Raw genomic sequence first — 27,872 nt, forward strand, 5'->3', positions numbered from 1 at the left:
CCAGTCCATGTCTCGCATCAACAACATCCGTGTCGCCCTCGCCAACGCGCAGAAGGGGACACAACCCGCGGCAAGCTTCTTCGGGCACATGCGCTCACTGTCAGATGAGCTCGCGGCGGCTGGCAAGCCGCTCGGAGACGGTGAACTCATCTCCTACATCATCGCCGCCCTCGACATGTAGTACCGGCCTCTCGGCTCTGCGCTCAATGCCCGCACCACGTCCGTCTCGCTTGACGACCTTTTCGCCATGATCAGCAACTTCAACCAGCGGGTGCCCTCTACCAAGGGGGTAACTCCGGCGGCGGCTTCAAGTCCTCCGCCAACGTGGCCATGTGTGGTCATGGTGGCGGTTCACATCATCGAGAGCGCAGCAGGGGCAGGCACAACAGCGGCCCCAACACCAGCAGCAACAACCCCCGTGGCAACAACAGTGGTGGCGGACGGCCCTCCTCCAACAACAACCAGGGCCGTCCAACAACTCCAACCGGTCGAGCCCCGATGCCGTCCGGTGTCAGATCTGCGGCAAACCTGGCCACTCGGCCAAGGATTGCTGGTACAGATTCGACGATAATGATGACTCCTCTCAGGATGAGAAGGTGGCTGCCGCGGCTGATGGATCGTATGGCATGGACACAAACTGGTACATGGACAGCGGCGCTACGAACCACATCACCGGCGAACTCGAGAAGGTGACCATGCGGGAGAAGTACCGCGGCCAAGACCACATCCACACTGCCAATGGAGAAGGTATGAAGATCTGTCATGTTGGTCACTCAATTATTAAAACCCCTCATCATCCAATTCATCTTTGAAATTTTTTGCATGTCCCTAGTGCGTCTAAAAATCTTCTCTCCGTTCACCGCATTGCCATTGATAATCATGTCTTCCTCGAGTTTCACCCTTTCTTCTTTTTGATCAAGGATCAGGTAACGAGGAAGGTACTGTATCGAGGTAGATGCATTCTCGGGTTCTACCCCTTGATTACGGAGCTTCGCAGAAGATTCAATAAACAAGTTTTTAGTGCCACCAAGCTATCTTCTACACGGTGGCATTATCGTTTAGGACATGCAGCTTTTCCTTTAGTTGAACGAGTGCGTAGGAAAAATATGCTCACATATGTTGGAGACCGTGATATTGAAACTATTTGTGATTCGTGCCAAAGAGCAAAAAGTCATCAGTTGCCATATCCAATTTCTACTAGTGTTTCTACCAAACCATTGCAACTTATCTTTTTTGATGTGTGGGGGCCTGCCCCGTCCTCTGTCGGTAGACACACATACTATGTGAGCTTCATAGATGACTATAGCAAATACTTGTGGATTTATCTTCTTAAGAAACGCTCCGAAGTATTCCATGTTTTTCGTAACTTTCAAGCACTCGTTGAACGTAAGTTTGACAGCAAAATACTTGCCCTCCAATCTGATTGGGGAGGTGAGTATGAGAAGCTCAACTCATTCTTTCAAGAACTTGGTATCTCTCATCACGTGTCTTGCCCACACGCCCATCAGCAAAATGGGTCAGCAGAACGCAAACATCGTTACATTGTAGATGTTGGTCTAGCCCTTCTTGCTAGCGCCTCCATGCCTCTAAAGTTTTGGGATGAGGCGTTCCTCACCGTTGTTCATCTCATTAATATGCTTCCAAGTCGTGTCATCAATAATGGAACACCTACAGAAAAACTTCTCCATACCAAACCTGACTACACTTCTCTCCGTGTGTTTGGCTGCGCTTGTTGGCCCAATCTTAGACCATAAAACAACCGCAAACTAATGTTTCGATCTAAGCAGTGTGTTTTCATTGGCTACAGTGCTACGCACAAAGGTGTCAAATGCCTAGATGTTTCTACTGGTTGTGTCTATATTTCACGTGATGTAGTCTTTGATGAAACCAAGTTCCCCTTTGCCGATCTCCATCCAAACGCTAGTGCCTTACTTCGTCAAGAAATTTTGCATCTACCCTCTCATCTCACCGGTCTTGATCAAAGGGGGAATTATAATTGTGTTGATTCATCATTGACTAATCCTCATAACCATGTGCATGAGCTCTGTGTTGATGCAGCAGAAGGAAGCATGAGCAAAACTGGTGAAGAGGTCACCCAAAATGATCTAGAAATCAGCTCCAATGGGCAATATTTGATGTGTCCAGATTTGGGAGGCAAATCCTCCTCGGGATCGCTGCTGCAGCGCCTGCCCAGGCCACCCGCCTCGAAATCTGCATAGCTGCATGGCGCCAGGGCGTCAGAAACTGTGTCGCCCACCAGGCGTGGCGGCGCCGTCTCTCCAGGCGACACACGGGCTCCAGCGACTCGTCCACCCAAAGATATCGGGCCGTGCCAATCTGAGGCGACCATGTGTCTTCCTGATAGGCACTGGCCGGCGGATGGACCCCGCTGCTATGCGCATCGATAGCCGTCAATGGGCGCGCAACCCCGCACAAATTCGGCGGGGCCCGCGGGCCCGGGATACTGTGCTGATTCCCAGCAATCATTGCAAAATGATGCGGCGGCAGCACATGGGATCTTTTGTGCCGCCCGCAGCCGGCTCCTCGCGCGTTGAAGCCATAGACGATCCTGGCACGGGGAACGTTGCAAGGACAGCGCCAGGCGCATCCACCTTGGGATCCGATGCGGGATCTCCTGTGCCTCGGACTGGTGCAGCTTCGCCTGTACAGCCACGCACCCGTCTCCAAAAAGGGGTAATTCACTATGTTAACTATAAAACAAAATTTGGCTTGGCTTGTTGCTCTACAGGTGAACCTAGTTTGGTTGAAGAGGCGTTGAATGATGCACGTTGGAGGAAGGCCATGGAAGAAGAATATTCGGCACTTGTTGGGGATATTACTAGTAGAGGTAAACCGGCCTTATGTAGCCGGGTTGACTCTTTGAAGATTAGAAGCCCATGAAGATGCAAAGATGATGGCGCTTTACGGAAGGCCCAAGGCCGAAAGGCGAGTTACAGCCTGTAAATGTAAACCGAACTAGTGATGTAACTTGTATTGTAAGATAGGAAGAGTAGAGACCGAACCGGACACGTTTATGATATGGCTTCGGGACTCTGTAGCCCGGCAGGCGTCAACCTATGTATATAAAGGGAATACCCAGCCACGGTTTCGGGACAGACAACAACTCGAGAGCCAGACAAAGCGGATTCGCTCCCTCGCCTTCGAAACCCTAGCAATACCAATCACGACTAGACGTAGGCTTTTACCTTCCTCGAAGGGGCCGAACTAGTATAAAACCCTCTGTGTCCCCTTGCCCATTTTAACCCCTTTAAGCTAACCCGTAGCGATGGCACCACGACTAAGTCCTTTCACAAGGACATCTGCCGTGACAAACCCACGACAGTTGGCGCCCATCGTGGGGCTGTCGCACGATGGTTTTGAGTTCTTGAAGGGCAGCTTTGATGGACTTATGGGATACGCTGTGGGCCGGATGACGAAGAGTCGTCGCGGCAAGCTCTACATCAACAACACAGGATGGGGTCCCGAGGCCGATTCAATCGAATACGGGTACCGGGTTCCCTTTGGTGGGATTCACATCTTCATCGGCAAGATCGGTGAACCGGCCCCTGAGACAGACATCTGCACTAACATCATCGAAATGGCTCGGCGTGCAAGTTCTTCGCCGGTTCAGCCCGAGGCAAGGCATGTTTTCATAGGTGTCATCCATGGATCGAGGTACGAGGACAGGTCGGTATCCGATGGAGAGACCGTGGTCTGTTCTGATGACGAGTCCTCTGGAGAGACCGAATCACTTTACCAGTTGCAGGACGGCCGGATTGATGGAGGAGCCGAGGGCAACAGTATTCCAGATTCCCCTGATCTGCCAAACCGGGCCGCCATCTTCATGGCCGGCACACAATCAGCGCCTCATTCGTCTACCGCCGCAGCAATGCTCTCCGGTTCAACAACAGCTACACCAGCAGGGGCAGGAAGCACAGCGCCGCCTCCAGCCCAAGTCCTGTCTGATTTGTTTGACGCTTTGGCAACGTTGATGGCCGCAAAGGTGGATGCAGCAGCCAGGGATCAGCACAATGCGGAGATTGCAAAGGTAAAAGATCAGATAGCCCAGGCTAAAGCGGACCTGGCGACAGAGAATGCTAGAATGGCTACAGAACGGGCTGAATTGGAAGCATAGGCCTACCGGATTAGGCTGGATCGGAATGCTTCAGAGGAAGTCATGAGAAGAAGGTACCGATCGCGTCTTCCGTCGGTTTATGAGCCGCGGAATCTCTTCAACACACCAGGAGCGGGAGCTGGTAACCAATCCATACTAAACCGGGCGGAGGCACCAGGAACAGGAGCGCCGGTTCAACCGCACACGATGGACCCGCCTCGCCAGAACAATGTTGTACCACAATATATACCAACACCTCCTGGGCATTATTCCAACCCATTGGACAACATTGTGGCCGCCGCTTCACGCCTAGCGGCCCTCCCGACCGACGGTGAGTCACCAGTTGTGGTGGAAGCACGTCGGGCTAGGGATCTCCTTCAAACAGCGCTAAATCAATAGCAGGCGTATTCACACAGTCATGAGATGATTCATTCTACTCCCCGTCCAAGCTGGAGCTATAGCAGACACGTGGAGGACGAACTGGCCATGTCCAGTAGTGCACGTCGCCGAAACTCACCACGAGGAAACAACCCGGAAGGGGGAGGCACTAATGCGCAGGATGTCGTGGACCATGGCCGCACACGTCGGGAGGCCGAGTTGGCAGCTCGACACGGAGCACGACAACATACTCCGGTTCACCCTACGGCCTCAGTGGAACCGGGTGTGGTGTTCAGTTCTTTAGGGGTGCCGTGTCTTACCCCCGCTTTACGTAATGTGAGACTGCCCAACGATTTCAAGGGACCTTGTAAGGTACCAAATTACACCGCCGATTTGCAACCAGAGGCGTGGGTGGAGAGCTATGAGATGGCAATGGAGATGTTAGATGTGGATGAGGCAGTGTGGGCTAAATATTTCACAATGATGTTGGAAGGAACAGCTCGCACTTGGTTGAAGAGCTTACCAACCAATTCTGTCGGATCATGGGCTGAGTTAAAGCACCGGTTTATCCAGAACATCAAAGATACTTGTAAGCAGCCGATGTCAATCGTGGATCTGGCTGCTTGTGTCGAAGAGGAAGGGGAGTCCACGACCCATTGGGTCAAACGGGTCTCAGCGATTTTGCATTCATCAGATCGTATCAATGCATACACTACAGTGTTAACATTAGAGGGAAATTGCCGTTTCTTACCACTCAAACAGAAGTTGGGAAGGCTCAAACGTCGCTGCAATGATATGTCAACGCTCATGTCCGCTTTGGTTAAATACGCCGATTCAGATAATACCAAGGACCCGGATTCAGAGGAGGACAAGCCGGGGAAAGGTAAGAAGAACAACAATTCCAAGGGTCAGTAGCATGATCCGGCAGGCCATGGAAACGGCGGTAAGCGCAAGGCCGACAGCAGCTTGGACTTTGTTGCTAACACCAATGCTTAGGAGAATGGCCAGCACCGTAAGGGTAAGCAGCCCCAGAGGGCCGGAGGTTCAGGCCCCAATTTGGAGCACCTGTTAAATCAGCCATGTCCAAAGCATGGATCAAAGGAGAAGCCGGCATCACATCTTTGGAAGGACTATTACATCATGCGGGATTTCAAGAATTCCAATATGTTCTAGTACGATAACGGCCCGCCCGGCGGTTCAGGAGGAGGTTTCCATGGGCCGGGCTATGGAGGTGGTGGTTCCGGTTTAGGTTTTCAAGGCAACCAAACTGAACACATCAATCAAGGGTACCAAGGCAACCAGGGAGGTTACAACCATCAGGGGAATCAGCAGTAGCAGTCGGGTTACTAGAGCAATCCCAAGCAGCTAAATAGCGGGCAATATCATGTCTTCACCACTAGTTCGTGTAAGCGTGATCAGAAGCTTCACAAAAGGGCAGTAAACTCTGTTGAACCGGCAGTACCTCAGTATTGACGCTGGTCTGAGCAAGCTATTCTGTGGAGTAGAGAGGATCACCCACCCCGGGTTGATAATCCAGGTCACTTGGCCCTGGTGGTAGCCCCTCAAGTTGGGGGATACAAGTTTACCAAAGTACTCATGGATGGGGGAAGTAGTATCAACATTTTGTATTATGATACATTCCGCCGTATGGGGTTAACAGATAAGAATCTTAAACCGTCGAATACGGTCTTTCATGGTGTGGTGCCTGGTAAGTCTGCATATCCTGTCGGCAAAATAGCCTTGGAGGTAGCTTTTGGAGATGACTATGATTCAAGGTCAGAAACATTGGCATTTGAGGTGGTAAAGATCAGAAGTCCGTACCACGCCTTGTTTGGGCGGCCGGCCTATGCTAAATTCATGGCGAGGCCGTGTTATGTTTATCTACAGCTTAAGATGCCAGGTCATAAGGGGACTATCACAGTACATGGAAGCAGAAAGATTGCTTTGGAGTGTGAGGAAGGTGATGCGGCTTATGCTGAGTCGGTTTGTGCCACGGAGGAGTTGAAATTCTATAAGGAGCAAGTTGATCCGGCAGACATGACCTCTTTGAAAAAGCCGACTACGGAACATGATCCTGCGCTGAAATTCAAATCGGCTACAGATACTAAGATGGTTGACTTTGTTCCCGGTGATTCGTCCAAACAATTCAGCATCAGTGCTAACCTAGATCCCAAATAGGAAAGCGCGCTCATCGAGTTCATCCGTGAGAACCGGGACATCTTTGCATGGAAACCCTCTGACATGCCAGGTGTGCCGAGGGAACTCGCTGAGCACACACTCAACATTGATCCTAAGTTTAAACCGGTCCGGCAGTTCCTCCGCCGCTTCAATGAAGAGAGACGTAAGGCTATTGGTGAAGAGGTAGCCAGTCTTTTGGCCGCAAGGTTTATTGTCGAGGTTTTTCATCTAGAGTGGTTAGCTAATCTGGTGTTGGTTCTTAAGAAAAACGGCACTTGGCGCAAGTGTGTGGATTACACAGATTTAAACAAGGCTTGCCCTGCAGACCCCTTTGCTCTCCCTCGCATTGATTAGATAATTGATGCTACGGCAGGTTGCGACCGTTTGTGTTTTCTGGATGCTTACTCTGGTTATCATCAGATCAAAATGGCGGTTAAGGACCAGGATAAGACAGCTTTCATAACTCCCTTTGGAGCTTTCTGCTATGTTTCCATGCCTTTTGGACTCAAGAGTGCCCAGGCGACTTATCAGCGATGTGTTCAGAATTGCTTTCATAAGCAAATTGGGCGCAATGTTCATGCATATGTGGATGATATTGTGGTAAAGTCTAGAAAGGAGGAGACACCGATAGATGATTTGAGAGAAACCTTTGACAATCTCCGGGTTTACAACATGATGCTCAATCCGGAGAAGTGTGTTTTTGGTGTCGCGGCAGGCAAGCTCTTGGGTTTTCTGGTGTCAAACAGAGGCATTAAGGCTAATCCGGAAAAATTGCAGCAATTACATCCTTGGCTAAACCGGCTTGTATCAACGATGTTCAACGTCTGGCCGGCCGGATTACGGCCTTGAGCCGGTTTATCAGTCGCCTTGGAGAGAAGGCCATCCCCTTATATCAGATGCTCAAGAAAACAGATAACTTTGTCTGGAGTGAGGCAGCTGATAAAGCATTCGAGGATCTGAAGAGGCAGCTAGCTGAACCGCCCCTGCTCGCAGCGCCGATCAATAAAGAGCCGTTATTGTTATATGTGGCTGCTAATGCCCGGGCTGTTAGCGTAGCCATTGTGGTAGAGCGCAAGGAGCTTGGCAAGGAATATCCGGTTCAACGGTCGGTTTATTATATCAGCGATGTGCTCATTGAGTCAAAGCAGAGGTATCCACATTGGCAAAAGCTGGTGTATGGAGTATTTATGGCAAGCCGGAAGCTTAAACATTATTTTCAGGGCCATCCCATCACAGTGGTCAGTTCAGCTCCTCTGGGCGATATCATTCAAAACAGAGAAGCAACTGGCCGGATTGCCAAGTGGGCTATTGAGCTTGGACCTCATGGGCTCAAATATATACCCCGCACAGCGATCAAATCCCAGGCACTCGTGGACTTCATCAATGATTGGACGGAGTTACAGGCACCTGAAGAGAAACCAGATAATACATATTGGACTATTCATTTTGATGGATCCAGACAGTTGGCGGGCTCAGGGGCTGGAGTCATACTAACTTCCCCATGAGGTGACAAGTTTTGTTATGTCCTCCGTTTAATGTTCCCTTTGTACTAACAATGCAGCTGAATATGAGGCTTTGATCCACGGTCTTCGGATGGCTAAGGAGATGAATTTGAGCCGGGTTAAGTGCTTCGGCGATTCAAATCAAGTGGCTCAGCAGGTGTTTGGCACTTGGGATTCTAACACTAGTAGAAAAAGGGTCAAACATGAAGCACATTAGTGCCGGTTTGATTTGGGCCCGGTACTAATGGTACCATTAGTGCCGGTTCGAACGGATTTGCATTAATGCCGGTTCGTGTTGAACCTTTAGTACAGGTTCGTGGCACAAACCGGTACTAAAGGGGTGGTGGCAGGCTGGCGTCAGGCCGGGGCCCCACGATCACCTTTAGTACCGGTTCGTGGCACGAACCGGTACTAAAGGTCTAACCTTTAGTACCGGTTCGTGCCATGAACCGGTACTAAAGGGGTCTGACCTATAGTACCGGTTTGTGACACAAACCGGCACTATAGGGCAATTTTCAAACTCTACCCCCCCCCCCCCCCCCCGTGTGTCGCCATTTCAGTTCTGAAAAAATCAAAAGAAAATGATAAAAACTTCAAAAAATAAAATCCTTCGAGAGGTAGTTATATTACTACATCTACTAGTTAGGAAAATTTAAAAGCTACAATTTGGACATGTTTTGCAAAAAGTGTAGAGAAAATGTAAAACGGCTATAACTTTTGCATACGATGTCGGAAAAAAACGTATAATATATCAAAAAATTCAGCACGAGAGGTAGTTATATGCCGGCTATAACTTTGGCCTGTTTGGAATTTTTTAGAATCCTCAAATTCCAAAAGAAAAAAAGATATGGTCAAATTTCAGTTTGTTTAAAAAAATTTGGTTAAATCTGGTCAAACTACTTATTCAAGAAGTATTAATGTTACTACATAATTATTCAAGAATATTAGTGTTACTAAATAATTATTTCAATTTTTTGAATTTTGGTCAAATCTGGTCAAACTATGGTCAAATTGTGGTCAAACTATGGTCAAACTTATTCAAGAAATATTAGCGTTACTAAATAATTATTGTTTTTTAGAATAATAGTTTCAAACTCAAATGGTGAAATGTGTGACTTCATGCTCAAGCTAAACTCCTGAGGGTTAATAGGATTGACATCTTACTATTGTCAGGAAAACAACAAGTGCGGACTCGGAAACGAAGGAGAATAGAACCTGAAAGTTAAGCGTGCTCGGGGTGGAGTAGTGAGAGGGATGGGTGACCGGTGGGGAAGTTAGATGATTTGGAATGAGTGATCCACACTTGAGCAGTTAAGAGAGGTGATTAGAGACTAAATCATCAAATATTTCAAAAAAATTAAAAATCAAAAACAAATTCCAAAATTTTCAAAAAAAAATTCAAAAAAAAAACCTTTAGTACCGGTTGGTAACACCAACCGGTACTAAAGGTCCCCCATACCAGGGCGCGAGCTCACGCCACGTGGTGGCACTTTAGCGCCGGTTCGTGCCGAACCGGTACTAAAGGGGGGGGGGCCTTTAGTGCCCACCCTTTAGTGCCGGTTATGGAACCGGCACTAAAGGCCCTTACGAACCGGCGCTAAAGCTCCGTTTTCTACTAGCGTAAGGACCCACTCATGGCTGCATATCGGCGAGAGGTGGACACAGTGGCTGGTCAATTCAAGGGTTATCAGGTGGACCATATAGATGTTGGGGAACGTAGCAGAATTTTAAAATTTTCTACGCATCACCAAGATCAATCTATGGAGTCATCTAGCAACGAGGGAGAGGGGAGTGCATCTACATACCGTTATAGATCGCGAGCGGAAGCGTTCAAGAGAACGGGGTTGATGGAGTCGTACTCATCGTGATCCAAATCACCGATGACCAAGCGCCGAATGGACGGCACCTCCGTGTTTAACACATGTACGGTTGGGAAGACGTCTCCTCCTTCTTGATCCAGCAAGGGAAGGAGAGGTTGATGGAGATCCAGCAGCACGACGGCGTGGTGGTGGAAGCAGCGGTGATCTCGGCAGGGCTTCGCCAAGCTCCAACGAGAGAGAGAGAGAGAGGTGTTACGAGGGGAGAGGGAGGCGCCAGGGCTTGGTGTGTGGCTGCCCTCCCTCGCCCCCCCCCCACTATATATAGGGCCCCTAGGGGGGCCCTAGGAGATCCAATCTCCAAGGGGGGGCGGCGACCAAGGGGGACTTGCCCCCCAATTCAGGTGGGGCGCCCCCACCCACTAGGGTTTCCAACCCTAGGCGCAGGGGGAGGCCCATGGGGGGCGCACCAGCCCACCAGGGGCTGGTTCCCCTCCCACTTCAGCCCATGGGGCCCTCCGGGAGAGGTGGCCCCACCCAGTGGACCCCCGGGACCCTTCCGGTGGTCCCGGTACAATACCGATTACCCCCGAAACTTTCCCGATGGCCGAAACTGGACTTCCTATATATAAATCTTTACCTCCGGACCATTCCGGTACTCCTCGTGACGTCCGGGATCTCATCTGGGACTCCAAACAACTTTCGTGTTACCGCATACTAATATCTCTACAACCCTAGCGTAACCGAACCTTAAGTGTGTAGACCCTACGGGTTCGGGAGACATGCAGACATGACCGAGACGACTCTCCGGTCAATAACCAACAGCGGGATCTAGATACCCATGTTGGCTCCCACATGTTCCACGATGATCTCATCGGATGAACCATGATGTCGAGGATTCAATCAATCCCGTATTCAAATCCCTTTGTCAATCGGTACGTTACTTGCCCGAGATTCGATCGTCGGTATCCCAATACCTCGTTCAATCTCATTACCGGCAAGTCACTTTACTCGTACCTTAATGCATGATCCCGTGACCAAACACTTGGTCACATTGAGCTCATTGTGATGATGCATTACCGAGTGGGCCCAGAGATACCTCTCCGTCATACGGAGTGACAAATTCCAGTCTTGATCTGTATCAACCCAACAGATACTTTCGGGGATACCTGTAGTATACCTTTATAGTCACCCAGTTACATTGTGACGTTTGGTACACCCAAGGCACTCCTACGGCATCCGGGAGTTACACGATCTCATGGTCTAAGGAAATGATAATTGACATTGGAAAAGCTCTAGCAAACGAACTACACGATCTTGTGCTATGCTTAGGATTGGGTCTTGTCCATCACATCATTCTCCTAATGATGTGATACCGTTATCAATGACATCCAATGTCCATAGTCAGGAAACCATGACTATCTATTGATCAACGAGCTAGTTAACTAGAGGCTCACTAGGGACATGTTATGGTCTATGTATTCACACATGTATTATGATTTCCGGATAACACAATTATAGCATGAATAATAGATAATTATCATGAACAAGGAAATATAATAATAATCATTTTATTATTGCCTCTAGGGCATATTTCCAACAATCTCCCACTTGCACTAGAGTCAATAATATAGTTACATTGTGATGAATCGAACACCCATAGAGTTCTGGTGTTGATCATGTTTTGCTCGCGGAAGAGGTTTAGTCAACGGATCTGCGCCATTCAGATCCGTATGTACTTTGCAAATATCTTTGTCTCCATCTTGAACATTTTCACGAATGGAGTTGAAGCGGCGCTTGATGTGCCTGGTCTTCTTGTGAAACCTGGGATCCTTGGCAAGGGCAATAGCTCGAGTGTTGTCACAGAAGAGAGTGATCGGCCCCGACGCATTGGGTATGACTCCTAGGTCGGTGATGAACTCCTTCATCCAGATTGCTTCATGCGCTACCTCCGAGGCTGCCATGTACTCCGCTTCACATGTAGATCCCGCCACGATGCTTTGCTTGCAACTGCACTAGCTTACTGCCCCACCATTCAAAATATACACGTATCCGGTTTGTGACTTAGAGTCATCCAGATCTGTGTCAAAGCTAGCGTCGACGTAACCCTTTACGACGAGATCCTCGTCACCTCCATATATGAGAAACATGTCCTTAGTCCTTTTCAGGTACTCCAGGATGTTCTTGACTGCTGTCCAGTGTTCCATGTCGGGATTACTTTGGTACCTTCCTACCAAACTCACGGCAAGGTTTACATCAGGTCTGGTACACAGCATGGCATACATGATAGACCCTATGGCTAAGGCATAGGGGACGACACTCATCTTTTCTCTATCTTCTGCCGTGGTCGGACATTGAGCTGAGCTCAATTTCACACCTTGCAACACAGGCAAGAACCCCTTCTTGGACTGATCCATATTGAACTTCTTCAATATCTTATCAAGGTATGTGCTTTGTGAAAGACCTATGAGGCGTATCGATCTATCTCTATAGATCTTGATGCCTAATATGTAAGCAGCTTCTCCAAGGTCCTTCATTGAAAAACACTTATTCAAGTAGGCCTTAATACTGTCCAAAAGTTCTATATCATTTCCCATCAAAAGTATGTCATCCACATATAATATGAGAAATGCTACAGAGCTCCCACTCACTTTCTTGTAAATGCAGGCTTCTCCATAAGTCTGCATAAACCCAAACGCTTTAATCATTTCATTAAAGCGAATGTTCCAACTCCGAGATGCTTGCACCAGCCCATAGATGGAGCGCTGGAGCTTGCATACCTTGTTAGCATTCTTAGGATGGACAAAATCTTCCGGCTGCATCATATACAATTCTTCCTTAAGAAAGCCGTTAAGGAATGTGGTTTTGACGTCCATTTGCCATATCTCATAATCATAGTATGCGGCAATTGCTAACATGATTCAGACGGACATCAGCTTCGCTACGGGTGAGAAGGTCTCATCGTAGTCAACCCCTTGAACTTTTCAATAACCCTTAGCGACAAGTCGAGCCTTATAGATGGTAACATTACCATCCGCGTCTGTCTTATTCTTAAAGATCCATTTATTCTCTATCGCTCGCCGATCATCGGGAAAGTCTGTCAAATTCCATACTTTTTTTTCATACATGGATCCTATCTCGGATTGCATGGCTTCAAGCCATTTGTTGGAATCTGGGCCCGCCATTCCTTCTTCATAGTTCAAAGGTTCATCATTGTCTAACAACATGATTTCCAGGACAGGGTTGCCATACCGTTCTGGGTATGGACCGTGTCCTTGTGGACCTTCGAAGTTCAGTAGTAACTTGATCCGAAGTACCTTGATCATCATCATTAACTTCCGCTCTAGTCAGTGCAGGCACCACAGGAACATCTTCCTGAGCTGCGCTATTTTCCGGTTCAAGAGGCAGTTGAGGGAGTCCTGGATTAGGGGGTGTTCGGATAGCCGAATTATACCTTCAGCTGGACTCTAGGACTATGAAGATACAAGATTGAAGACTTCGTCCCGTGTCCGGGAGGGACTTTCCTTGGCGTGGAAGGCAAGCTTGGCGATATGGATGTTCAGATCTCCTACCATTGTAACTGACTATAAGTAACCCTAACCCTATCCGGTGTCTATATAAACCGGAGGGTTTTAGTCCGTAGGACAACATACACATCAACAATCATACCATAGGCTAGCTTCCAGGGTTTAGCCTCTCTGATCTCGTGGTAGATCTACTCTTGTACTACCCATATCATCAATATTAATCAAGCAGGACGTAGGGTTTTACCTCCATCGAGAGGGCCCGAACCTGGGTAAAACTTCGTGTCCCTTGCCTCCTGTTACCATCCAACCTAGACGCACAGTTCGGGACCCCCTACCCGAGATCCGCCGGTTTTGACACCGACATTGGTGCTTTCATTGAGAGTTCCTCTGTGTCGTCGTCGTCAGGCTCGATGGCTCCAACGATCATTAATAGCGATGCAGTCCAGGGTGAGACCTTCCTCCCCAGACAGATCTTCGTCTTCGGCGGCTTCGCACTGCAGGCCAATTCACTTGGCCATCTGGAGCAGATCGAAAGCGACGCCCCTGGCCATCAGGTCAGATTCGGAAGTTTAAACTACACGGCCGACATCCGCGGGGACTTGATCTTCAACGGATTCGAGCCACTGCCGAGTGCGCCGCACTGTCCCGACGAGCATGATCTAGCTCTGCCGCTGAACAGTGCCCTGGAGGCCACACCCGCATCGGCTCCGATCCTTAATTCGGAGCCAACTGTGCCGATCGAGGATGGGCGGTTGGACGCCGCCTCGGAGGCTACGATCCCAACGGCGATTGAGCCGAACACCAGCCCCGCACTCCGCGAGACTCGTGACTCCAAGGAGCCGGACTCCTTTCCGGACTCCGAACCCTCCATGCCCCGGCCAATCGAATCCGATTGGGCACCGATCATGGAGTTTACTACAGCAGACATCTTTCAGCACTCGCCTTTTGGCGATATTCTGAAGTCACTAAAGTATCTCTCTTTATCAAGAGAGCCCTGGCCGGACTACGGCCAGCAGGGTTGGGATTCGGACGATGAAGAAATTCAAAGCCCACCCACCACCCACTTTGTAGCCACTGTCGACGACTTAACCGACATGCTCGACTTGGACTCCGAAGACATCGACGATATGGACGCCGATGAAGGAGATGATGAAGAACCAGCGCCTATTAGGCCCTGGAAAGCCACCTCGTCATATGACATATACATGGTGGACAGCCCAAAAGAGGGAGATGGCGATGGAACAGCGGAGGATGACCCCTCCAAGAAACAGCCTAAGCACCAGTGTCAGCGGCGCCGCTCAAAATCCCGCCAAAACAAACACGGCGTTTCCAGCACGGGAGACAATAATGCTCCGGAAAGCGCCAAAGAAAACCCCCCCAGCAAGATTTAGCACAGGAGGATGGAGAAACCAGCCCTAATGAGAGAGCGGCAGACAGAGAGGTTGAGGACGATAATTACATGACTCCCTCCGAAGACGAGGCAAGCCTCAACGACGACGAATTCGTCGTGCCAGAGGATCCCGTCGAGCAAAAGCGTTTTCAACGCAGGCTTATGGCCACGGCAAGAAGCCTCAAGAGAAAACGGCAACAGCATAGGGCTGATCAAGATTTGCTAGTCGACAGATGGACCGAAGTCCTTGCGGCCGAAGAGCATAAACTCGAATGCCCCTCCAAGAGCTACCCAAAGCGCAGGTTGCTACCCCAATTAGAGGAGGAAGCACTTGATGCGGCCGACCGGCCACCTCGTGGCCGCGACAGAGAGGCCTCTCGGCCCTCCATTCAAGCCACACCCCGTACCAAGGCACGGGACTATGCGCCGGACTTACGAGATATGTTGGAGGACAAGGCTAAACAAACAAGATCGATCTACGGATTGCGTGGGCACCCCACGGCTCGAGACGGCATCCGTCACGCCGGCCACAAATTCGGCTGGGCCGAACACAGTAGACAAGGCTCACTAGAGCTATGTCATGATATAGCCCAGTACAGAGGCGCCGCACACCCACTCTGCTTTACAGACGAAATAATGGATCATCAAATCCCCGAGGGTTTCAAACCCGTAAACATCAAATCATATGATGGCACAATAGATCCTGCGGTATGGATCGAGGATTATCTCCTTCATATCCACATGGCCCGCGGCGATGATTTCCACGCCATCAAATAACTCCCACTCAAGCTTAAAGGACCAGCTCGGCATTGGCTTAACAGCTTGCCAAAAGGATCAATCAGCTGTTGGGAGGACCTGGAAGCCGCATTCCTCGACAATTTGCAGGGCACTTATGTGTGACCCCCAGACACCGATGACCTAAGTCACGTAATTCAGCAGCTAGACGAATCGGCCAGGCAATTCTGGACACGGTTCCTAACAAAGAAAAATCAAATAGTCGACTGTCCGGACGCTGAGGACCTAGCAGCCTTCAAGCACAATATCCGTGACGAGTGGCTGGCCTGGCAACTCGGACAGGAAAAGCCGAAATCTATGGCAGCACTCACGACACTCATGACCCGCTTTTGCGCGGGAGAAGACAGCTGGCTTGCTCGTAGCAACAATATAACCAAGAACCCTGGTTGTTCGGACACCAGGGACATTAGTGGCAAGTCGCGTCGCAACAAGCAGAAGCGCCGCATTAACGGCGACAATGCTGAGGATACAACAGTTAATGCCGGATTCAGAGGCTCCAAATCCGGTCAGCGGAAGAAGCCATTCAAAAGGAATCCTAGGGGCCCGTCTAGTTTGGACTGAATACTCGACAGCTTATGCCAGATACATGGCACCCCCGAAAAGCCGGCCAATCACACCAACAGGGATTGTTGGGTGTTCAAGCAGGCAGGCAAGTTAAATGCCGAAAATGAAGACAAGGGGCCGCATAGCGATGACGACGAGGAGCCGCAGCCGCCGAACAACAGGGGACAGAAGGGTTTTCCCCCACAAGTGCGGACGGTGAACATGATATACGCAACCCACATCCCCAAGAGGGCGCAGAAGCGCACGTTAAGGGGCGTATACGCGATAGAGCCAGTCGCCCCAAAGTTCAACCCATGGTCCTCCTGCCAGATCACCTTTGATCGAAGGGACCACCCCACTAGCACCCGTCACGGCAGCTTCGCCGCATTGGTTCTAGACCCAATTATTAACGGATTTCATCTCACTAGAGTCCTTATGGATGGCGGCAGCAGCCTGAACCTGCTTTATCAGGATACAGTGCGGAAAATGGGCATATATCCCTCGAGGATTAAGCCCACCAAAATGACCTTTAAAGGCGTAATACTAGGTGTAGAGGCTAACTATACAGGCTCAGTCACACTTGAAGTGGTCTTCGGATCTCTGGATAATTTCCGAAGCTAGGAGTTAATCTTCGACATAGTCTCGTTTCGCAGTGGCTATCATGCACTGCTCGGGCGAACCGCATTTGCCAAGTGCAATGCGGTACCGCATTACGCATACCTTAAGCTCAAGATGCCAGGCCCTCGAGGAGTAATTATGGTCAATGGAAACACCGAACGCTCCCTCCGAACGGAGGAGCACACGCCGGCCCTTGCAGCGGAAGTTCAAAGCAGCCTCTCCAGGTAGTTCTCTAGTCCGGCCACTAAACTACTGGACACCGTCAAGCGCGCCCGGAGTAACCCACAACAAGACCGCCTGGCATGATCCGAGCAGGCGTAGCAATGCGGCCCCAACCCCAACCCTCGCAAAAGGGCGACGTCAGTACTTCGCGTACATAACTACGCTCTAGAGATACCATGGGCACAGGGGGAGGGGCACCATCACGGCACGCCCGAAACACGGCTTAAACTGCACCAGGGGCTGCCGATTATTTAATTTTCTCTTACTTTTAGGACCCCATTCTTCGGACGGCCTGTTTGGCAGTTCAATTGCCGCACAAACGATGCAAGAACTAGGGAAGCAGACAAGCCACGACGCACTATGGAACTCCCAGGTGGTCTCTATCACGAGCAGTATACCTATTTGACATATTATTCCGCAGCTTGCCCCTGGAGCGGACATGTTAAATAGTCCAACCTTTTGCTTATCGCATTAATTGTATCGTCCTGCTTTGATCGCAGCTCTCTTTAATAAACAATGCATAGCTTTTGTCTATTTTTGCATTACTCTTCTTTTTATTTATATATGTTCCTTAACGACATGTTGCACCCATACACTTTGGTATGGCCAAAATACACCAGGGGCTTCAGTACCCCTCAACATGGTGTGAGAAGTCTGAACCCTTTAACAAGTGCGGCACCCCGAACTTATAGCATTATATGCATCGGCTCCGAATCATGTCTTGGGTCAATAGTTGGGTTTGCCCGGCTCCTATGTTTTGGTACCTTACGTTCCGCTATATCGACTAAGGTAGCACAAGGAGAACCACTGCGATTGTGCCCCGGTTGAGCTGGGTCGAGCACCTCAGTGGAGAAAGCTAAAACTGACCGTCAGGATGAGGCGAGAGCTGGTCACTGTTTGAGAGGTCTTTTCGAGTCCTTAAAGACTTATGCCGCTTAGGGCGAGGAGCCGGCTCCGTCTGGCCAAGGCGTGGATAGCGCCCGGAACTCGGTCTTCCGAATACCAGGGGCTTCGCCGAAATTTAAAATTATAGAATTCTACGGCTAAGTGAGAGTGTTCACGCATTATAGTCCGATTGCCTTGTTCATTGGGCTGAGCGCCTCCCTCGAAGGACCCAAACATGGGAAAAAGAGCACTCAGGTTTATCCCCGAACACCCCAGCACTAGCGGCACTGGGGCAGAAGGCGACGACTCGCCATCTCTCAGAATTGATAAACAGCCGCACAGAAGGTAATATTTTAAATTCAAACAGCATTGCTTAAGCGCATATGAACAAGTTTTCAGCGCACGGGATAAAACGATCGAGTTTTACTCAAACATTACATCCATAGAACATTCATCCGCCACAAGGCGGGCACCCTTCAGAACATCCTTACAATAATTTTCGGGCTTGCGATGCTCTTTCCTCGGCGGTGGCCCGTCCTTTACCAGCTTCTCAGCATCCAGCTTGCCCCAGTGCACCTTCGCACGGGCAAGGAACCTATGGGCACCTTCAATGCAAACGGAGCGCTTGATGACTTCGAGCCTTGACAGGCCTCCACCAGCCGCCGCACCAGCCCGAAATAGCTCCCAGGCTGAGCCTCTCCAGGCCACAGCCGAACTATGAGGTCCTTCATGGCCTGTTCGTCCGCCTTGTGGAGCTCGACCAGTTGCTTCAACTGGTCGCTCAGGGGCACGGGGTGTCCGGCCTCAGCATAATGAGACCAGAACACCTTCTCCGTCGAGCTGCCCTCCGCGACTCGATAGAATGCGGCGGCATCAGATATACTCCGGGGAAGATCTGCGAACGCGCCTGGAGAACTCCGGATTCGGGTAAGTAACAAGTAACTCACGCTTATGTGTTTACTTTGCATAAAGAATGCCTTACCCGCCGCTATCTTCTTCACCTCATCCAACTCCTGGAGGGTCTCCTGGGATTCGGCCTTGGCAGACTTGGCACTTTCAGTAGCCGCCGCGAGCTCGGACGCTCGTGTCCTTGAGTCATGCTCCAAACTCTCATGTTTTTCCATGAGAGCCTGGAGCTCTTGCCGCACCTTGCCAACCTTGGCCTCATACTTTTCTCGCTTAGTGCGCTCCGCGGCCGATCTCTTCTCGGCCTTGAGCAGCGCTTGCTTCAGGGTCGCCACCTCAGACGTGGCCCCTTCAATAGCAATGTTAATCCTGTCATTTTTGTAATTGCACCTTTTTACATATATATATATATTTAATTTAAACAAGGTATTTCTTACCTTCATTGTCCTCGAGCTGCTTCTTGGCACGTCCGAGCTCTCGCTCGGACCGCTCGAGGTCCTGCTTTAGCACGTCCACCTCCGCAGTCAGTGCGGCGGACGCCAGCAGGGAAGCCTGCACACGCATATTGACTCTTTTTAGACTCCTGCGATTTTATTTGATCCTCTATTCGGCTTTTCTTTCCGAATGCCAAACAGAGCATCAGGGGCTACTGTCTATGCGGTAATGTTATTTACACATCCTTTACTTACCTCAAAGCCTGTTAAAAGGCTGGTACAAGCTTTAGTCAGTCCGCTCTTGGCGGACAGAACCTTCTGGACCACCGCACTCATAATAGTGTGGTGCCCTTCGTCGATGGAGGCGCCTTGGAGCGCCTCCTGCAGATTGTCCGGCGCCTCCGGTTGGACGGAGGTCGCCGGCGCGGTGGCCTTGCTCCTCTTGGAAGGAGGTCCCCCGCCGGACTCTGGAGCCTTTGAAGGTTCCGGAGCGGTGTCCGGCCTAGGGCCGGACTTGGAGCCCTGGGGGGTTTCGTCCCCTTTACTCCTGGAGTACGGGAGGTCGCCTTGTGGCGCCTCCAGGACCACCTCCTCCCGGAGTGGAACCTGTTGGGACAACACTTCGGTGTCGTCCGTAGGGCGGGGGGAGGAAGCTGTCGGAAGCGAGTTCACCTCCGACGAGTCCAGTGAGCCGCTCGACGACGCGTCGAGCCGGTCTTTGGGAGGGCTGCATAAACACATTCGACATAAGGGAAAGCCGAACAAAAAACGAATACTATGGAATCACTTCGGTATCCGGATACTTACGATTTCGCCAGGGGCTTGGCCCTGGGCGGCCACTCTTCTTCACCGTCGTCGGCATTGGTGGAGTAGTCCGGAGGATGGGTTTTTCCCTTCTTGGACCCTTGGGCCTCCCCAGTTGGGGCGGCCTTCCTTTTCTTCCCTTCCCCCGCTGGAGGGGGAGGGGTCTCTTCTTCCTCCTCCTCATCTTCGTGGGAGGAGTGCGTCTCGGATTCGTCGGATGATGAATCCGACACGTCCGGGCGTCGGGCACTCTTTCGAGTCCCCATGGCTTTCTTCTTGGCCTTCTTCTCCGGCACCATATAGGGTGCCGGAACCAGCAGCTTCGCCAATTGAGCGTCCACTGGGCCTTCGGGCAAAGGAGCCGGACAGTTGATCTGTCCGGACGTCACCTGCCAATCCTGTCAAAGGAAAGGGAGCTTAGATCCCGCATGGAGTCAAACTATGAAACACTGATACCCTGTAAAAGGAAAAAGACGGCTTACCGCAAGAGCGTGACGCTATGCACTGAATCCGCGATCCTTAGTAGTGTATGCGGGAGCCACGGCGCCCTTGAAAAGCACCTTCCAGGCATCTTCGTACATCGTGTCGAAGAGCCTGCTCAGAGTTTGGTGCCGCGCTGGGTCGAACTCCCACAGGTTGAAAGCCCGTTGTTGACACGGGAGGATCAAGCGGATGAGCATAACCTGGACTACGTTGACAAGTTTGAGCTTCCTGTCCGCCAGGAATTTGATGCATATTTGTAGTCCGGTCAACTCTCCTTTTTTACCCCACGACAGGCCCGTCTCTTTCCAGGACGTGAGCCGCGTTGGGGGTCCAGACCAGAACTCAGGGGGTGCGACCCATTCGGCATCGCGCGGCTCGGTGATGTAAAACCACCCCGATTGCCACCCCTTCAGGGTCTCCACAAAGGAGCCCTCGAGCCATAGGACGTTGGCCATCTTGCTACCATGGCTCCTCCGCACTCCGCTTGGTTGCCCCGCACCACCTTTGGCTTGACGTTGAAGGTCTTGAGCCATAGGCCGAAATGGGGGCGAATGCGGAGGAAAGCCTCGCACACAACGATAAACGCCGAGATGTTGAGGACAAAATTCGGGGCCAGATTGTGGAAATCCAGGCCATAGTTGAACATGAGCCCACTGACAAATGGATGCATAGGGAAGCCCAGTCCGCGGAGGAAATGGGGGAGGAACACTACCCTATGAGCTGCCCCTTTTCGGGGAGCCGGTACGCGTTGTTGTTAGACAGGTATCCGGCCTTCCTCAGCTTTTTGATATGTCCCTCTGTGACGAAGGAGACCATCCACTTGCCTCCCGCTCCGGACATGGCTGGAGAAGGTTGAGGTGGCGAGTGCGGACTTGGGCGCTGGAGCTCGAGTGCGCAAGAATGGATAGGCGAAGGAGGAAGAAGGCATAGGTGAAAAGGTGGATCCTTATCCCCTTATATGGGTGGACGCAACTACATGTCCCCACCATCCTGGTAAAAATCGCGTATCTCCCAAGCGTCGTAATCAAAGGCGCGGTTGGGTTACCCACGCCCGTATTGATGAGAATCCCGGAATAAGGGGACACGATCTCTGCTTTAACAAGACGTGCCAAGGAAACCGCCTCGCATGACGCGCTGAGATGGAACACTAAAACGGTTCGAATAAAAGCTTGGCCATGGTGTGATGTCACACAACGGAATACGTCAGCGGATTAGATTTGTGTAAATATTATTCTCTCTATGGCAATATGTGGAAACTTATTTTGTAGAGCCGGACACTATCTTTGTGTTCAAAATCTTCTATGAACTACTTGGAGGAGGAACCCGCCTTGCAATGCCGAAGACAATTTGCGCGCCGGACTCGTCGTCATTGAAGCCTGGTTCAGGGGCTACATAGGGAGTCCTGGATTAGGGGGTGTTCAGATAGCCGAACTATACCTTCAGCCGGACTCTAGGACTATGAAGATACAAGATTGAAGACTTCGTCCCATGTCCGGGAGGGACTTTCCTTGGCGTGGAAGGCAAGCTTGGCGATACGGATGTTCAGATCTCCTCTCATTGTAACCGACTCTATGTAACCCTAACCCTATCTGGTGTCTATATAAACCGGAGGGTTTTAGTCCGTAGGACAACATACACATCAACAATCATACCATAGGCTAGCTTCTAGGGTTTAGCCTCTCTGATCTCGTGGTAGATCTACTCTTGTACTACCCATATCATCAATATTAATCAAGCAGGATGTAGGGTTTTACCTCCATCGAGAGGGCCCGAACCTGGGTAAAACTTCGTGTCCCTTGCCTCCTGTTACCATCCAGCCTAGACACACAGTTCGGGACCCCCTACCCGAGATCCGCCGGTTTTGACACCGACAGCAGTACTTCATCGAGTTCTACTTTCCTCCCACTTACTTCTCTCGAGAGAAACTCTTTCTCTGGAAAGGACCCGTTCTTGGCAACAAAGATCTTGCCTTCGGATCTGAGGTAGAAGGTATACCCAATGGTTTCCTTAGGGTATCCTATGAAGACGCATTTTTCCGACTTGGGTTTGAGGTTTTCAGGTTGAAGTTTCTTGACATAAGCATCGCATCCCAAAACTTTTAGAAACGACAGCTTAGGTTTCTTCCCAAACCGTAATTCATACGGTGTCGTCTCAACGGATTTAGACGGTGCCCTATTTAAAGTGAATGTAGTTGTCTCTAGAGCGTATCCCCAAAATGATAGTGGTAAATCAGTGAGTGACATCATATATCGCACCATATCCAATAGAGTGAGATTACGACGTTGGGACACACTGTTACGCTGAGGTGTTCTAGGCGGCGTGAGTTGTGAAACGATTCCACATTTCCTTAAGTGCGTACCAAATTCGTGACTTAAATATTCTCCCCCACGATCTGATCGTAAGAATTTTATCTTTCGATCACGTTGATTCTCTACCTCATTCTGAAATTCCTTGAACTTTTCAAAGGTCTTGGACTTGTGTTTCATCAAATAGACATACCCATATCTACTTAAGTCATCAGTGAGAGTGAGAACATAACGATGGCCACCGCGAGCCTCAACGCTCATTGGACTGCACACATCAGTATGTATAATTTCCAATAAGTTGGTTGCTCGCTCCGTTGTTCCGGAGAACGGAGTCTTGGTCATTTTACCCATGAGGCATGGTTCGCACGTGTCAAATGATTCGAAATCAAGAGACTCCAAAAGTCCATCTGTATGGAGCTTCTTCATGCGTTTGACACCCATGTGACCAAGGCGGAAGTGCCACAGATATGTGGGACTATCATTATCAATCTTACATATTTTGGTATTCACACTATGAATATGTGTAACATCACATTCGAGATTCATTAAGAATAAACCATTTACCAGCGGGGCATGACCATAAAACATATCTCTCATATAAATAGAACAACCATTATTCTCGGATTTAAATGAGTAGCCATCTTGTATTAAACGAGATCCAGATACAATGTTCATGCTCAAAGCTGGCACTAAATAACAATTATTGAGGTTTAAAACTAATCTCGTAGGTAAATATAGAAGTAGCGTGCCGACGGCGATCACATCGACCTTGGAACCATTCCCGACGCGCATCGTCACCTCGTCCTTCGCCAGTCTCCGTTTATTCCGCAACTCCTGTTTTGAGTTACAAATGTGAGCAACCGCACCGGTATCAAATACACAGGAGCTACTACGAGTACTGGTAAGGTAAACATCAATTACATGTATATCGCATATACCTTCAGTGTTACCGGCCTTCTTGTCCGCTAAGTATTTGGGGCAGTTCCGCTTCCAGTGTCCCTTTCCCTTGCAATAAAAGCACTCAGTCTCAGGTTTGGGTCCATTCTTTGGCTTCTTCCCGGCAACTGATTTACCGGGTGCGGCAACTCCCTTTCCATCCTTCTTGAAGTTCTTCTTACCCTTGCCTTTCTTGAAACTAGTGGTTTTATTGACAATCAACACTTGATGTTCCTTTTTGATTTCCACTTCCACTGATTTCAGCATTGAAAATACTTCAGGAATAGTTTTCACCATCCCCTGCATATTGTAGTTCATCACAAAGCTCTTGTAGCTAGGTGGGAGCGACTGAAGGATTTTGTTAATGACCGCCTCGTCCGGGAGGTTAATGTCCAGCTGGGACAAGCGGTTGTGCAACCCAGACATTTTGAGTATGTGCTCACTGACAGAACTATTTTCCTCCATCTTACAACTATAGAACTTATCGGAGACTTCATATCTCTCGACCCGGGCATGGGCCTGGAAAACCATTTTCAGCTCTTCGAACATCTCATATGCTCCGTGTTGCTCAAAACGCTTTTGGAGGCCCGGTTCTAAGCTGTAAAGCATGCCGCACTAAACGAGGGAATAATCATCAGCACGTGACAGCCAAGCGTTCATAACGTCTTGGTTCTCTGGGATGGGTGCTTGACCTAGCGGTGCTTCTAGGACATATGCTTTCTTGGCAGCTATGAGGATGATCCTCAGGTTCCGGACCCAGTCCGTATAGTTGCTGCCATCATCTTTCAGCTTGGTTTTCTCTAGGAACACGTTGAAGTTGAGGTTGACATGAGCGTTGGCCATTTGATTTACAAGACATTTTGCAAAGGTTTTTAGACTAAGTTCATGATAATTAAGTTCATCTAATCAAATTATTTAATGAACTCCCACTTAGGTTAGACATACCTCTAGTCATCTAAGTGATACATGATCCGACTCAACTAGACCGTGTCCGATCATCACGCGAGACGGACTAGTCATCATCGGTGAACATCTCCATGTTGATCGTATCTTCTATACGACTCATGTTTGACCTTTCGGTCTTTCGTGTTCCGGTGCCATGTATGTACATGCCAGGATCGTCAAGTCAACCTAAGTGTATTGCGTGTGTAAATCTGGCTTATACCCGTTGTATTCAAACGTTAGAATCTATCACACCCGATCATCACGTGGTGCTTCGAAACAACGAACCTTCACAACGGTGCATAGTTAGGGGGAACACTTTCTTGAAATTATTGTGAGGGATCATATTATTTACTACCATCGTTCTAAGCAAATAAGAAGCAAAAACATGATAAACATCACATGCAATCAAATAGTGACATGATATGGCCAATATCATTTGCTCCTTTTGATCTCCATCTTCGGGACGCCATGATCATTATCGTCACCGGCATGACACCATGATCCCCATCATCATGATCACCATCATCGTGTCTTCATGAAGTTGTCTCGTCATCTATTACTTCTACTGCTATGGCTAACGGTTTAGCAATAAAGTAAAGTAATTACATGACGTTTATGTTGACACGTAGGTCATAAATAAATTAAGACAACTCCTATGGCTCCTGCCGGTTGTCATACTCATCGACATGCAAGTCGTGATTCCTATTACAAGAACATGATCAATCTCATACATCACATATATCATTCATCACATCCTTTTGGCCATATCACATCACATGGCACATGCTGCAAAAACAAGTTAGACGTCCTCTATTGTTGTTGCAAGTTTTTACATGGCTGCTATAGGTTTCTAGCAAGAACGTTTCTTACCTACGCCAAAACCACAACGTGATATGCCAATTTCTATTTACCCTTCCTAAGGACCCTTTTCGTCGAATCCGATCCGACTAAAGTGGGAGAGACAGACACCCGCTAGCCACCTTATGCAACTAGTGCATGTCAGTCAGTGGAACCAGTCTCACGTAAGCGTACGTGTAAGGTCAGTCCGGGCCGCTTCATCCCACGATGCCGCCGAATCAAGATAAGACTAGTAACGGCAAGTAAATCGATAAAATCAACGCCCACAACAACTTGTGTTCTACTCGTGCATAGAAACTACGCATAGACCTAGCTCATGATGCCACTGTTGGGGAACGTAGCAGAATTTTAAAATTTTCTACGCATCACCAAGATCAATCTATGGAGTCATATAGCAACAAGGGAGACGGGAGTGCATCTACATACCCTTGTAGATCGCGAGCGGAAGCGTTCAAGAGAACGGGGTTGATGGAGTGGTACTCGTCGTGATCCAAATCACCGAAGACCAAGCGTCGAACGGACGGCACTCTGCGTTCAACACACGTATGGTTGGGAAGACGTCTCCTCCTTCTTGATCCAGCAAGGGAAGGTGAGGTTGATGGAGATCCAGCAGCACAACGGCGTGGCGGTGGAAGCAGCGGTGATCTCGGCAGGGCTTCGCCAGAGAGAGAGGTGTTACGAGGGGAGAGGGAGGCGCCAAGGTCTTGGTGTGTGGCTGCCCTCCCTCCCCCCACTATATATAGGGCCCCTAGGGGGGGCGGCGCCCAAGGGGGACTTGCCCCCCAAGTCAGGTGCGGCGCCCCCACCCCTAGGGTTTCCAACCCTAGGCGCAGGGGGAGGCCCATGGGGGTGCACCAGCCCACCAGGGGCTGGTTCCCCTCCCACTTCAGCCCATGGGGCCCTCCGGGATAGGTGGACCCACCCGGTGGACCCCCGGGACCCTTCCGGTGGTCCTCGTACAATACCGATTACCCCCGAAACTTTCCCGATGGCTGAAACTCGACTTCCTATATATAAATCTTTACCTCCAGACCATTCCGGAACTCCTCGTGATGTCCGGGATATCATCCGGGACTCCAAACAACTTTCGGGTTACCGCATACTAATATCTCTACAACCCTAGCGTCACTGAACCTTAAGTGTGTAGACCCTACGGGTTCGGGAGACACGCAGACATGACCGAGACGACTCTCCGGTCAATAACCAACAGCAGGATCTGGATACCCATGTTGGCTCCCACATGTTCCACGATGATCTCATCGGATGAACCACGATGTCCAGGATTCAATCAATCCCGTATTCAAATCACTTTGTCAATCGGTACGTTACTTGCCCGAGATTCGATCGTCGGTATCCCAATACCTCGTTCAATCTCGTTACCGGCAAGTCACTTTACTCGTACCGTAATGCATGATCCCGTGACCAAACACTTGGTCACATTAAGCTCATTGTGATGATGCATTACTGAGTGGGCCCAGAGATACCTCTCTGTCATACGGAGTGACAAATTCCAGTTTTGATCCGTATCAACCCAACAGATACTTTCGGGGATACCTGTATTATACCTTTATAGTCATCCAGTTACTTTGTGACGTTTGGTACACCCAAAGCACTCCTACAGCATCCGGGAGTTACACGATCTCATGGTCTAAGGAAATGATACTTGACATTGGAAAAGCTCTAGCAAACGAACTACACGATCTTGTGCTATGCTTAGGATTGGGTCTTGTCCATCACATCATTCTCCTAATGATGTGATCCCGTTATCAATGACATCCAATATCCATAGTCAGGAAACCATGACTATCTATTGATCAACGAGCTAGTTAACTAGAGGCTCACTAGGGACATGTTATGGTCTATGTATTCACACATGTATTATGATTTCCGGATAACACAATTATAGCATGAATAATAGACAATTATCATGAATAAGGAAATATAATAATAATCATTTTATTATTGCCTCTAGGGCATATTTCCAACAATAGACCGGCGGAAGAATGAAGCGGCAGACGCTTTAAGTCATCTTGGTTCACAGCGTAAACCGGTCCCGCCCAACGTCTTTCTTGATGTGTTGCATAATCCGTCAGTCAAGGTGCCAACCGAAGAAGATTTGGCTATTCCTGGTCCGGAGGCTCAGTTGGTAGCAGCTCTGCATGCCATACCGGATTGGACAATCCCATATCTGGCTTACATGAACCGGGGCGAGTTACCAGACGATAAAACGT

At 49.6% G+C, this 27,872-nt stretch overlaps 1 pseudogene; it reads right to left on the reverse strand.

The window, feature by feature from the left end:
• Positions 1–583: 583 nt before the first annotated feature.
• On the reverse strand, positions 584–24,681 carry LOC147974106 (uncharacterized; annotated as a pseudogene).
• Between the last annotated feature and the right edge of the window lie 3,191 nt (positions 24,682–27,872).

Source organism: Triticum urartu, chromosome 5A (assembly GCF_056163025.1).
Source record: "Triticum urartu cultivar PI428250 chromosome 5A, HENAU_Tu73, whole genome shotgun sequence".
Classification (NCBI taxonomy): Eukaryota; Viridiplantae; Streptophyta; class Magnoliopsida; order Poales; family Poaceae; genus Triticum; species Triticum urartu.